Source organism: Podarcis erhardii (assembly GCF_964252035.2).
Source record: "Podarcis erhardii genome assembly, chromosome: 10".
Lineage (NCBI taxonomy): Eukaryota > Metazoa > Chordata > Lepidosauria > Squamata > Lacertidae > Podarcis > Podarcis erhardii.
Window position 1 is genome coordinate 76,320,533 of NC_138500.1, and position 14,128 is coordinate 76,334,660.

Consider the following 14,128-nt stretch of genomic DNA (forward strand, 5'->3'; position numbering starts at 1 on the left):
TCTTTATCGGAGAAGACTGAGGCAAAGAAGGCATTGAGGAGTTCAGCCCTTTCTGTGTCCCCTGTTTGCATTACACCATCTTCTCCTCTGAGTGACCCCACTGTTTCTTTGTTCTTCCTTTTGCTACGAACATACCCATAAAAGCCTTTTTTGTTGCTTTTAACCTCTCTAGCAAGCCTGAGTTCATTCTGTGCTTTAGCTTTTCTGACTTTGTGTCTACACGTGCTGGCTATTTGTTTGAATTCCTCTTTGGTGGTTTCCCCCCTTTTCCATTTTTTGTACACATCCTTTTTAAATCTTAACTCAGTTAAAAGTTCTTTAGATAGCCACCCTGGCTTCTTTAGGCACCTTCCATGTTTCCGTCTCATTGGTATTGCCTGAAGTTGTGCTTTTACTATCTCCCTCTTAACAAACTCCCAGCCATCATGAACTCCCTTTCCTTTTAATATTAGTGTCCATGGGATCTCACCCAGCACTTCCCTAAGTTTTATAAAGTCGGCTTTCTTAAAGTCAAGAAATTGAGTCCTAGTATGCTTGGCTGCTCCTTTCCGCTGTATAGTAAACTTCAGAAGAGCATGATCACTCGCGCCTAATGATCCTTCCACTTCTACCCCACTAACCAGGTCCTAACATTGGTTAGGTCCTAACACTAACTGGTCCTAACATTGGTTAGGACCAGATCTAAAATGGCTGTTCCTCTTGTTGCTTCTCCCACTTTCTGGACAATGAAGTTGTCTGCAAGGCCAGTGAGGAATCTGTTTGACCTTATGCTCTTGGCTGAGTTTGACATCCAGCTAATATCCGGGTAATTGAAGTCCCCCATTACTACTATCTCCCTTCCTTTTGCATGCTTGGCCATCTGTTCCAGGAAGGCATCATCTATGTCCTCCGTTTGGCTTGGGGATCTATAGTAAACTCCCACAATGAGGTCCCTGTTATTCTTCTCTCCCTTAATTTTGACCCAAATGCTCTCACTTTGGCTTTGAGGTTCTAAATCTTGGATCTCTTCACAGGTATACACATCCCTGACATATAACGCCACTCCTCCTCCTTTCTTGTCTGGTCTGGTTCTCTGAAATAGATTGTAACCCTCCATTATTACATTCCAGTCGTGGGACTTATCCCACCAGGTTTCAGTGATGCCTATTATGTCATATTTAGTTTGCTGTACCAAGAGGTCAAGCTCATCTTGTTTATTACCCATGCTTTGCGCATTAGTGTACAGACATTGAAGTCCATTAATCATTCCCCCGTGTCTCTTATTTAAGGATTTTTTCCTCCCACCACTAGGTCTGCGTGCTGTTTGCTCCATTTGGTCTATGACATTTGGATGATGATCATCAATTGATAGACTCCTACCTTCAGGAGCACTGTCTTCCTCCCCCACATTAGTCAGTTTAAAGCCCTCCTGATGAGGTTTCTGAGATTTTTGGCAAAAACATTCCTCCCAACCGTTGTGAGGTGCAGCCCATCGCTTGCCAGAAGTCCATCTTCAAGAAACTGCAGTCCGTGATCTAAGAATCCAAACCGTTCCTGTTTACACCATTTGCGAAGCCAGCTGTTCACTTCCACTATTTTCTCTCTCTCCCTGGGCCACGTCGTTCAACTGGGAGGACAGATGAGATGACAATTTGTGCATTTAATTGCTTCAATTTTCTGCCCAGAGCCTCATAGTCTCTTTTGATCTTCTGGAGGCTATTGCTTGCAGTGTCATTGGTTCCCACATGAACCAAGAGGAAGGGGTATTTGTCAGTGGGTTTTATGATTCCTTGCAGTCGTTCAGTTACATCTTGGATCTTAGCCCCGGGGAGACAGCACACCCTCCGAGACATCTTGTCAGGCCCACATATCACTGCTTCTGTTCCCCTCAGTAGGGAATCCCCTATCACCACTACACGCCTCCTCTTAGGTTTGGTTGGGGTTCTTCCGTGATCTGTCCGTTCCAAGGTCGCCTGCACATTCCCTGAGGACTGACTTTGCTGCTCGTCTTCATATACCTGATCGAAATGTTGTATTTAATGTTGTATTTCAATTTTGTTTTTAAGTTGTAATCATTCAACTTGTTTTTATTATTGCTTGTAAGCCGCTCTGAGCCTGGCCTTGGCTGGGGAGGGCGGGGTATAAATAAAAATTATTATTATTATTATTATTATTAATGGGGTAGGGTGGAGAGAGAAATAATGGAAATTAGATGCAGATAAAATCTATCCAGCTTAGACTCACTTTTCCCTCTAAATTTGTTTTGTAATTATCTTTGCGCTTCTGTGCTTTTGATCCTTAAGGTGCAGGTTTTTATGGTTTGCTGAGGAAAGGGGTATACCCTCCATAAAACAAATAAAATTCTCTTGCATGCAATATACAGGTGTCAGGTAGTAGTAGAAGTATATTGAGTCTTTCTCATACATCAAATTTTTCCAGGCAACAAACAACTCAATTATCCTAAAATAGTCATCCAGATTGTTTCACTGCAGGAAAGCATAGCAAGCTTCAGTCAAAAGGATCAAAAAATTCATTCTTTGTTTCATATGTTGAACCTTACCCTCTTGGATTTGCTAATAGCAGGCTATAAATGTCAGGAAAGAAATCTCAGGGGGAAATACATTAAAATACCACAGGATAAATATTTAGAGTACAGAAATCAAGCCATTCTATCAGAGCTCAAGTGCAACGCTTTGGAAAAATGACTAATTCATGTGGGGTTTTTTATTTGCACAGCAAAATGTCAAATATCTATGGGGCTCATGCAGATCAGTATCAGTTTATGTGAATGACCAATGGTGAAATAATTCTTAGCTGAGATGAAAGTCATGCTCCCATGATGTTAATGGACACTCACTTGCTGATTCACAATGTTTGCACATACACAAATGACTGGATCTAAATTTCCTATCTAAATGCATCATTTGCATTCAATGCTATGTTGGCATGTAGGACTTTTCATTTCAGCTGCAGTTCTACTCCCAGACTGGTAACAGTGGAGACTGTAGTCACCACGGCATCCTCAGCCCTGCCATTTGTGGGACAGGAGGGGGGAAAGTGCTTGTTTGCTGCACCAGATCCCAGACTGGCACAGTGAAGAGGCTCAATGTGCGCCCACTGCCATCCCGTGCCAGCAGTAGGACCGGCGCAGAATCCAGCAGATCCTGTGCTGGCTTCCCCCTGCCTCTGAAACGCCCCCCCTGTGATACTGCCAGCAGTAGCTTCTTTTGTTGTTGGGGTGGGTACATCAAGGCACTCTTTGCTGGTAGAACTCCCCCACCAGAAGAGGCTGGCAGCATGGGTGTAGCCAGGATTTACATTGGGGGGCAGGCTTCATGTTAGAGAGCCCTGAACCTCAGTTAGTTGAGTATTTTTATTGATTTACCTGCTTGGGGGGCGGTAGCTGCCCCCTGCCCCGCCTCCCCTTGGCTAGACCCATGCTAGTAAGGGAGGTGCATCAAAGAGGTTGGCAGGCAGCAGACAAAATGGCAGGTAAATGGGTACGAAAGCTAACAGAGATCAGACATGCAGGCAGGGAGAAAATGCACACTATCTAGAGCAAGGCCAGAAAGTGACACAGAGAATTCTGGAGTCTGCCTCCTGCCTCACGCTTGACCTGGAAGCATTTACAGACGTATCAGGTCAGGTGGCATTAAAGGACTGTCTGCAAGGTGAAGTTACACAACCTTGAGGAGTATCAACCCAGAGACCTGGAGTTTCTGGTTTGGATCTTAGGAATTCAATTTGTACTGAATAAGCCTACTCACTCCACCCCAGATTTCTCTGCATTCAGTGTTAATGTGAAAGGGACAATTGCAGTAGGACTTAGTTTGGCTAGCCATTCTGAGCGGGAGCTGTGGGGAAAAATGAGGACATGGCCCATATCTGTGATATGCTGAGATGGAGTAAGTTCCCAATTTTCTGTAAGAACAGCAAGTTCAGAACAACTCAAGCCAATAAGCAATGTAAGATGGGTGACATAGACTTGCTGTCATCTAAAGGTCTACAGAGTTCCAAATGCCCGGTAAGTTAACAAAGAAAGCAATGCCCCCCTGTGAACACAGTCATATGGGAATCCTAAATAGACAGAAGCAGGCTGTGTAGATTTCCCTGCCTACAGAAGCATAATTTATTATTTCAGGTTAACAACCTTTAAGTGGCAACCTCTGAAATAATGGGCAGAGCAATCCAACACTCCATACATTGTACTGGAGGTTTGGATTGAGCAGACTAGTAACTCTGCCAGCCATGGGCGTAGCCAAGGGGAGCATGGGGGCAGCTCCCCCCCCCAATCAAGTAAGACAATAGAAATAACTGACAAATCAGGTCGGTTCTGCCCCCCCCAACACCCCCCCCCATGTCTTAACATGGTCGAAAAACAAGTCTCTTTTGTATTTGATAATTCCCTTGGTGCATCTAGGCCTTCATTTCACTCTTCCATATTCAGCGCTGTCTCCCCCACCCTTGCAATAACTAACCATCTTGCTATTCTGTGGAATAGCATTTGGTGCTTCAAGCCACAGAACCCTTTTAACTCAATGACAATAATTTTGGCACTGTAAATAAGTATTAGTTTGTTTAAACCCCAATTGGGACTGAACTGCTTTTGTTAACTCCTCCAAGTACGGTAACAAGGCAAGTGCAGATACAGTGCAATAAGCTCCCTTGGAATAAAGATCACCAAATATCACATACCTGTGGCATCTTTGCAAATACTTGAGCTTGCATGTAACATATGACTGGTGACCTGTGTAGGTTTGGTAACATGATAGTTGGCGCTGTTTTTGTACTGACTGTCCTATTTTAATTTGACCTGATGCTGGATATAGCCCTGGTTCTGCCAGACTCAGACCTTGGTTGCTGTGTACTCAGTGGTCTATGGTGAGGGGTTAGGCATGGCAACTTCTTAAAAAAATATCCACTACTATACACATGCCCTCCCATTTCCCTAAATGTCCCTTTAAAGAATTCTTGTACTAAAACCTCAAAGTTATTTTTAGATTTGGGAGATTAAAATGCAATTCACAAGTTCCCTGGAAGGAGCTGAGGAACAGGATTCCCCCCACCCCAAATTAAAATGTGTGCCATCTGGATTGCAGCCCAGATCTTTTAAAACTTGTATATGAAAGCAAAAGCAAATGAAGGTTTGTGGCATCCTAAGAACTAATTAATTTATTATGGCAAGGGTGAACTAGAGACCATTTCATGAAGTGACCACTGGTAACTGCTTGAGGTTCTAGCTCAATAATCAGTTTTTTGGGAGCTGGAGTTGGAATCATTCCAGATTTAGATTTGGGTATCCACTGGCCCTAACATCTCACACCTCCACTGGCCCCAACATCCTTAGTCAATATTAAGTGTACATCTCTCTTTCTGCCTCTGTCTCTATCCTCCAACATTCTAATTGCAGATCATGACCCACCAGTTGAAGACCAGTGGATTAAGACAGAGGGCATGAATAAAATTTTCAGATGGGTTGTGGTGATAGTCTCCCTTCATGTAACCACTGTTCTGCTTTGTAGTACATGTTGAGTTTTTCATGCAATACAAGTTAAATCTGCCCACATTCAAGAGCTAAAAACTATAAGCTTATATCCAGATTAAATGTCACTGCACATTTTGAACTTGAATGACAGAACAATTTTCCCACACTTACAAATTTACCCTCAGGGCAGTACAGGAAATAATTAAAAAGTTAATGTTTGCAAAGTGGAAATAATAATAATAATAATAATAATAATAATAATAGTTTATAAGTGAATAATACCTGTTTCTAGTAGATTTTTCTCCTGCTTCAGTAGTACCTTTCCTATTTAGCAGTACCTAACATGTTGAACCCATGTTAGGTATTTTTTAAAGTAAAAAGGAATATAACTCGTGGGACACATATTTCCATTGTGACTTCAAACGTGAAAGGCTCACACCTGGTTTACCTTTGTAATTAATGGAACCCACCATGGGCGTAGCCAGAATTTTTGTGGGGGGGGGGAGAACCGACGTGATTGGTCAGTTAGTTAAGTATGCTTATCGTTTTACTTGATCGGGGGCGGACACGCCCCCCCCCCGGACTTCTCCATCCTCGGACTCATTTTGGAAGGTGGGAGAATCATGAACATGACGCAAACCACATGTGTGCTGCATGTGCAGTTGACCTGGCCTCACAAAATTCCCGCAGGGTAAGCAAGGCTTCCCGAGACCCGCGCCTGACGGGCTGCCCTGCGGGGAGGAGGCGCGCAGCGAGGCCAGCCGGGCCGAGGCGCCCCAAGTTCTGCCGGCGGCGCTGCCGCGCGGCTCCTTCTCCCGGGGAGCTGCAGGGGGCGCGCTCTGCGGCACGCATCCGCGGCCCGGGCGAAGCCGCGCTGAAGCGGGCCGCGCCGAGGCGTCGTGCGGACGGGCCCTCCCCGGGCGCCGCGTGCAGGGCTCCCACAATGCCGTGCTCGCCTCCCAGTTCCGTTACGCAGCATCTCTGGCGGAGCCGCCGCCGCCGCCGCCGCCGCCGCCGCGCGCCCAGAGCGAGGGGGCGGGCGGCGCAGCAGCAGCAGCAGCAGCAGCAGCAGCAGCGCCCGTGAGCCGCGGCGAGGAGGCGCCGAGGGGCGCGGGAGGAGGAGCTCCGCCCCGGCCGGGGGAGGGGAGAGGGGCGGCTCGGCGGCGCCCGGGGCTGCCGGAGGAAGGAGACGCGAACTTCGGCGCCCGCCGCGGGAAGCCACGGGGACTGCCTGCGGGGCGCCGAGAGGAGGCGGCGGCGGCGGCGGCTGCAGTGCTCCCGAGGTGGATCCCCGGCCGGGCTGGAGTTTGCTGCAGAAAGGCTGTAAGTCGGAACTTGCGAGTTGGGCCCCTGTCCCGGCGCGCCCTCCCCCCCCCCGGCCAGGCTGGGCTCCTTCCGCGGCCCCCCCTCCGTCCCTCCTCCCCTCCCCGAGCCCGACGCCTTGCCCTCTTCCGTTCTGCGCCCTCTCTGCCGCCCCTCCTTCTCCTGCCAGGGCCGCCCGCTCTGGTCCGAGTTGAGGGGGCGCCTCCCCGGGCCGCGCGCCTGGGCTTGGACGCGGCAGGCTGCTCTGGCGGTCCGGGTGCGTCGAGAGGGTCGCTGCTCTGTAGCGTAAAAAAAAATCCCCCTCAAGTATAAGAAGACTCCCGCCTTGCCCCTCTCCTCTCCTCTCCTCTCCTCTCCTCCGCGAAGCGGAGAGCTTGTGCAGGGAGGAAAGACGGGCCCTGTGGGGGCGCCTACCTGGAAGACCTGCAGAACGGGGTAGAAATACTCGGAGTAAAAGCACGCCCGGGTTCCAGCCGAGGGGAATAAATCAGCTTTGCCGCTGCAGGAGTGGCTCAGGGGGGATTTTTTAATAGGAAGCTTTGAATCATTCTAGTTTAGTCTCACAGTAGAAGGGGTTGAACGGATGGGTTTGGGTTTGTTGGTCCATGCAGCAGCCGCAGCAGCAGCCGCAGCAGCAAGCTCCTTTCTAAAGGTCTGTGGTGACTGTTCCTATGAGTCACTGATAATGGTACACAGTTGCCTTATGTGTGTTTCAAAACTCCTAATCCTGTGCTGTGCAGTTAAGCGTTTCCATGTCATTTTGATAACGTCAGCAGAGCTTTTGCTAAATTGCAAGTTACTATTGCTTATGGGTTTGAGTAATGTTTATAAATGAAAATGCAATATTGGGAAGGACACTTTCGGAAGATTTAACACTTGTCACGTCCTGCATTGGATGGCAGAAGAGATAACATGCCTGTGCAAAAATGGGAGGGTTGAGGGCAGGAATGTTGAAGGAAAATAAATGCATCCCTGACCAAACCATGCTGTCTGCCTGAGCTGCAGAGTTACAAAGTCTGACTTGTGGTTTTACCCAGTTTTGGCAGCATCACTGCTAGTTAGAATTGAATGCTCATTGGACTGTGAAGAGACAGTAAATAAATCTCTGTCCATTGATTTGGGCACCAGAGTTTTCAGATGATTGTAATAGAATGCTTTTGCTCTTGTTCTATCAAGGGTTGAAGCTTTCTAATCTGGCCAATTTATGCAGAAAATGTGTATGTTTGTGGACTTGAATTGGGCTAGCAGTGGAATAGCTTGCTCTCTTCCAGTATATAATCTGCAAAAATCTGGTTTTGTTTTGGGTAGTGCTGCTGTCTGTTTCGCAGATTAATCTGAGGTTGCCATTTCTGCCATTTACACACACTGTTGTAGGGCAAATGGATGTTTTCTGGAGTTTATTTAAATAAGATTGTGAAACTGAAAGTTTTTCTGGCCCATTTCCAGACTGAGGTAATATTTGTGCCCAATAATATCCACATGAGGTATTGATTGGGGATGCACACTCCCATTTGTAGACTAGCCTACAAATGTTCATTTTGTTTATGCCACAGTAGCGTACGTCTGACACCTTGTTTATCCACGCTCTTGAGTGGACATGACAGCCATGAAGTGGGAGAGAGAGGATGGTGTTTACAGTATTCTTTTAATGCTTTAAGAGATTCTCAAATTCTGGATATTAAAAGGAAGGTCTCCAAAATGCATTAACATTTACATAGTTGGTTTGCCATGGTAAATGTGGCATCCCAGAACCTTTCATATAACAGGATTGTACAGGCAGTCCTGCAAAAAATGTCATCTTGCGAATGGAGTGTTCATAAGCATGCTGCTGGGGAGGTGTTTCTAAAAAATAATGAATTAGGTTGCGATCCCAATCCCATTTGCCTGGCAGCAAGTCCTTTTGAATTCAGTGGGATCTATTTCTGTGTAGAAATGGTTAGGATTGTGCTGTTAGGTCTGTTCTTCCTAGAATTTTGATATAATAGACATGTTTAACTGTGACTGCAGTTGCTGAAGTGGCAACATAATATATGGTCTTAAGAGTATATACGTATATATATATACTGGTATTTATAAATATTAAATTTTCAAATGACTTATAATGGCTACTGCTGAGGCTGAGCCCCATTTATGTTTGTAATGTACATTAACAATTGCCACTTCCGAGGGCCACCAAGGGGTGCATTGGAAGATGGCCGACAATAACATCTCTCCGACCCACACGAGGTAATTAAGAGGCTGATATGGGAGTATGCAGCCTCCCTTGCCCCCCCAAGGGAATGGGGGGGGGAACTGCCTTGCCAGCTGTGTCCATAATTCACCCCCGGATTCGAAAAAGGGGGTGTGGGCACTTGGCACGAAGCCCTCGGGTGAGGTCGGTTCTCCCTGACGCTGTCTCTAATCGCGCACTGGTTCACATTAGCTCGAAATATATAATTGGAAATATATAATTGGAAAGAAGCTAATGCATATACATCAAGTGAAGATCGGGAGTAAAGACTGCTGATTAATGGGATCTCTGTGAGCGGAGTGACGGGCTGGACAATAAATCAAGTGAAGAATCATCATTAAAAGATTGGCATGTTGGAGTGAAACGGAAAGGGGGGGAGGAAAAAACTTTTCTTTTTTTGTCTTAAGTGAGTACCAATAACCCTCCCCTCCAGAAAGAAGAATTAGTAATCACAAGCAGGAGATCAAGAACTGTGTGGAAATGAATTACTGATCAAAGAGAGGACTGGTGGAAACATCGGGGAATGGAAAGAAAGTTTTATGACGCAGTTACAAATGGAGTTTCGTTAAGACAGGCTTGCCCATAGGAGGACGAGGGGGAGGAGAACCAGGGTCATCGAGGGGGAGGAGGACCAGGGTCATCGGAATGTGAATGTATGGTTATCGGAATGTGATCCTGACCTGGCAGGGCCCCCTGAGATATAGATTGGCAAGCCTGTGGAAATCAATGGACAGGCTGTGGGAATGTTCTTTACGGAGGTGTGGAAATGGCGTCTGTCCTTTATGCGATATGACTCTTGGAGAGTGTAAAACCCACACAGGAGATGTTTGTTTTCAACCCGCTTGTGAAGATTATCAGAGATTACAAAGAAAGGAATATATGATAACAACAAGAAGATGAGGAAAATAACAAAGAGACTATCTGGACAGAACTGGATAGAACTGTTTAATTAAAGCAGCAGCAAGAGTGATGTTTGGATCCCTTTCGGAGCTTGAAGTATGGGTACCCCCAACAAAATTTTAAAAATCTGGCTGTATAATTTGGAACTAATGTGATTTGGAATTAATGTGATTTGATTGGCCTGTTAATAAAATTATATTTATAACAATTGCCACTTCCCTCGCAGCAGCACGAGACGCCAAGCTGCTGCTGAGGGCATGGCAGCAGAAATGCCTCCCCGCCCGACTCCAAAGTTGCTGCCTTCCAACGCTTAAGTGCTGTTTTGCCTCGCCTCCCCCCCACAATGAGCTCGCTGCTGGATTGCTGGCTGCTGCCTTCCGTGTGCCGCTTTGCCTCTCCTCCTCACCCCAAACATGTAACTTCAAATCTAGCACAATACATTACATAACACATATAGTATACCACACCAACACCCAGTATTTGTAAATATTAATTATTCAAATGACTTGTGGTTTTGGCTGCTATTGCAGGGGCTGAACCCCATTTATGTTTGTGGAGTCCAATTAAGAATTACTATTAAAAATGTGATATTAACCATGTGTCACTAGTGTGAATTATGAATTACTTCCTGCGTTTCAGAAAAATAGAAAGTGCTGCTGAACTGGGGGTGGGGGTGCGAAATGGTGTCTAGCCATTATTGTTTTTGTGCCCATAACCTACATTCCAAGAGCCATGTGACGAATGACTTTTCTGTCCAGTTTCTAAGACTGGTTAGATGGCCTTAGGAAGCCCTCTGTTCTTTTAGCCTCTGCAATCCTCCCCCCCCCCCCCCCGATTGCAACATGAGGGTGCATCATGCAGATCTTCCTTATTATATGGCCTGGTAAAGACTGCTGATATAAGGACTCTGAACACTTATGCACTAAAAATGTTTGTCTGTAAACCTTGAGAACCATAGTGTGGAATGGATTGGTGCATTAAACAAGGTACTTAGTAATTCTAATCTTAACATGCAGTTTTCAAAATTAGTTTTCTTGTTTACTCCAATAAGGTACTCAAAAACAGGATTGTTTTCAACAAAAGAAACTGTAATGCTTTCTATAATCCGGGATTACTGAACAAAGCATCATGCTGTGCAATATTGTTGTTGCATTCAGAGTTGTATGATAGCACGTGTTCTTCAGCTGTTGTTGATTTTTCAGTAGTATAGACTTCAAAGAAAGACTGTGAAAGGGGAACTGTGGCAACAGAAAAAGAGGTTTTAGTTTCATTGATCTGTGCCATCCAGCTGTTGAAGTACTTTGCTTGAACAGCTTCTGATAGTTCAAGCATCCAGATAAGGCTAAAAAGCCATATCTGGAGATGGATCATTGGTTTGAGGAACACTTAAGCTCGTTTTACTTTCTAGTGAGAGCTGTTGTGAAGTAAATGAGAGGAATTATATTTTGCTAAGAGTTTATTCTGCATCCTGGAATGTTATAATTCATCTAACTCAGGGGAACTAAGGTCTGCGGGCTGGATCAGGCCCAATTGCCCTCTGGATCCAGCCCGCAGACGGTTCTGGAGTCACTGCTTGGATTTTTTTTAAAATGGCGCCATTTCCCCCCGCAATTCCCCCCTCTCTCCCTCACACACACTGCGGCAGCACCTCCTCCTCTCCTCTTCCTGGCTTCTCCCCGCCCTGCGGAGGAAGGGGGCTGGGCTTTTATAGGAAAGGGAAAGCTGGCACAGAAAGGAGAGCCAGTGTGGTGGTGTGGTTAAGAGCAGTAGTCTCGTAATCTGGTGAACCGGGTTCGCTTCCCCGCTCCTCCACATGCAGCTGCTGGGTGACCTTCGGCCAGTCACACTTCTTTGAAGTCTCTCAGCCCCACTCACCTCACAGAGTGTTTGTTGTGGGGGAGGAAGGGAAAGGAGAATGTTAGCCGCTTTGAGACTCCTTAAAGGGAGTGAAAGGCGGGATATCAAATCCAAACTCTTCTTCTTCTTTAAAAAAAGGAAAGTGAGTTTTGGTTCCAATGGCCATATCCTTATCAGGGTCAGCATCATGGGCCAAATTTGACAGGTGGGTATCAAATTCCTGGCAAAGGAGAAAAAGACAGCCCCCCTCCCAGAGGAAAGAAAAGGAGAAAAAGCTTTTCTAAGTCCTTTCTAAGTCCTTTTCTAAGTCCTTTCTCCATAATATCCCCTGATATCAGGAATTTGAGGGGGGAACTTAATGGGGAATTAGGGAAACTTGAAAAAGGGTTTTGCAAAAGCCTCTTTGCAAGCTGTTTCAAAGGGTGCTTTTCCCCATGCTCAGCTGATGAGCAGGAATTAAATCCTGCTGCCTTGGCCACACAATCTTGTTGCCTCCTGGGAACAGGATGAAGCAGCCAGTGCCAAATTAGTGGTGTCAACTGATAGGCAAGTGAACATGGTTTGGGGGAAACTGCCTTGCAGGCCAAATTGGGGCTCCTGCCTGGCCATGATTGGCCTGCAAGCCAGAGGTTCCTCACCCCAGATTTAGCCTGTATGCTGCACTTAGTCTCTTGAGGAATAGTTCAGTAATACTTTGTTTAATATTGCAACTCTCCACCTGTGTCATGGTTGGCTTTTGTTTTGAACATAACCTGCTTCTGCTTATATTCAGTGGAAGTATTTTCTTTTTGCTAAAAATATTGCCTGGCTTTTTATGAACTTGCAGCTTTCTTTAGGTACTGTAGGATTGCCACATTGGGCTTGACATTAATTCCAAGGGGTGTGAACAAATGATGAGAAGTGACATGCCTGCTTCACATGTTACACTAAGCCAGGGTTTGTTTTACAGCTCGTGGTTAGTCTGGAGAGAACTAAACCACAAGCCTAGGTTTTGGCAACATGCTAAGCAAAGCCATGGTTTAGCTCAACATGATGCAGAAGAACATGATGGGGGCGAAGTGAAGCAGTTGCAATCTCCTCCCTGAGAGTGCATGCATTTGCTTGAAGCCATGGTCTGACTTAGTTCTAAATAGGCTACTACAGTAGGAGGATTGTCAGTTGAAGACTGTTAGAATCTACCTTCAGATCTTCATGTTCAGCATGCAAAGATGGAAGAGGAGCGAGCCAGTGTATACAGGAGTATTGGACTTGGGGTTTGAGTGTTTGCTGCTGCCTCTTTCTCTATTCAGATTCCAAACACCTAATCCAATTAGGCAAATTAAAGATATGCACTTAATTTGAGTTTGCTATGAGCACAGTTGAAACTGCTGACATTGGCCTATAAAACCCCAACTGGCATGGGGCCTTCACCCATTTGGATCCACCTGTTTGCTGAGGTTTTCAGGATGTCTCAACCATTGGAGGAGGGTTGCCGTATTTCCTCAAGTCTAATGTGCACCTCAAGTTTCAGAACCTTGAAACAAAACAAAAAAGTATTTGCTGCTTAGTGTAATGCTCATTGGCAAAAAGTGCACTCTTTACAAAAATGAGTTAAAGGTGAGAGGTAAATTTGTACATGCCCGTTTTTGAAGCTGATACTCAACCAGCTCGTCAGCTGGTTAACCTTTAGACTTGCTGTGACATTATTCTTGTGTTAGCATTTTCAAATAGCTGGTTGCATGGTGGGGTGAGTGGGGTTGCACACATACCACTCAAGCATGTGCTTAGGGAAGGGAGTTTTGCTGCTGAGTCTGTGAGGGATAAGTATATATATTGGTTGGTCCATTCAGATGTATGAATATTGTCCTACGTATTCAGCAGCATGAAAATGCTACATCTAAAATTAGCTACACGTTGTATCACATTTATCAAAGATGATGAAGAAAGCTATTACGGAAAATAAATCCACATTGTAGGAAGGATGGAATACAAGTGTGGTTGTGTTAAAAATATGCATGGCAAGATTTAGAAATGTGCAGGTCTAGATCAGGAGGGGGAACCTCTGGCCCGTGTGTCAAACATGAGTTCAAATTTGGCTCTAAGATTCTGCTTACGAACTTCAAACTTGAGGGCTGTCACTAGTCTTGAGAAACCCTGAGAATGTATTTTTAATATTATACACCACCCCAACACATTCTGCGTTTGAAAAGGAAATATGAAATTGCACACAGAACCGTGTGTGTTACTTTATGTTGAAAGAAAATAGTGTTACATTTGATTCATGGAAAACTTGAGTAGCAAATACCTTTTATTTAACCTTTCATTTAATAATCCCTGTGCCATTCTCCCAGGCTTTTCAGTTTTCTGTTGTTGTT

At 45.4% G+C, this 14,128-nt stretch overlaps 1 protein-coding gene across 1 annotated transcript in view; it reads left to right on the forward strand.

Moving 5' to 3' along the window:
• The first annotated feature begins 6,685 nt into the window (after positions 1-6,685).
• The window catches only part of RASSF8 (Ras association domain family member 8), a 134,202-nt gene continuing 126,759 nt past the window's right edge, over positions 6,686-14,128 (forward strand). The window contains exon 1 of the mRNA XM_081879189.1: positions 6,686-6,787. The gene's annotated coding sequence lies outside the window, so the exon portion shown is untranslated. The remainder of the gene's footprint in view (positions 6,788-14,128) is intronic.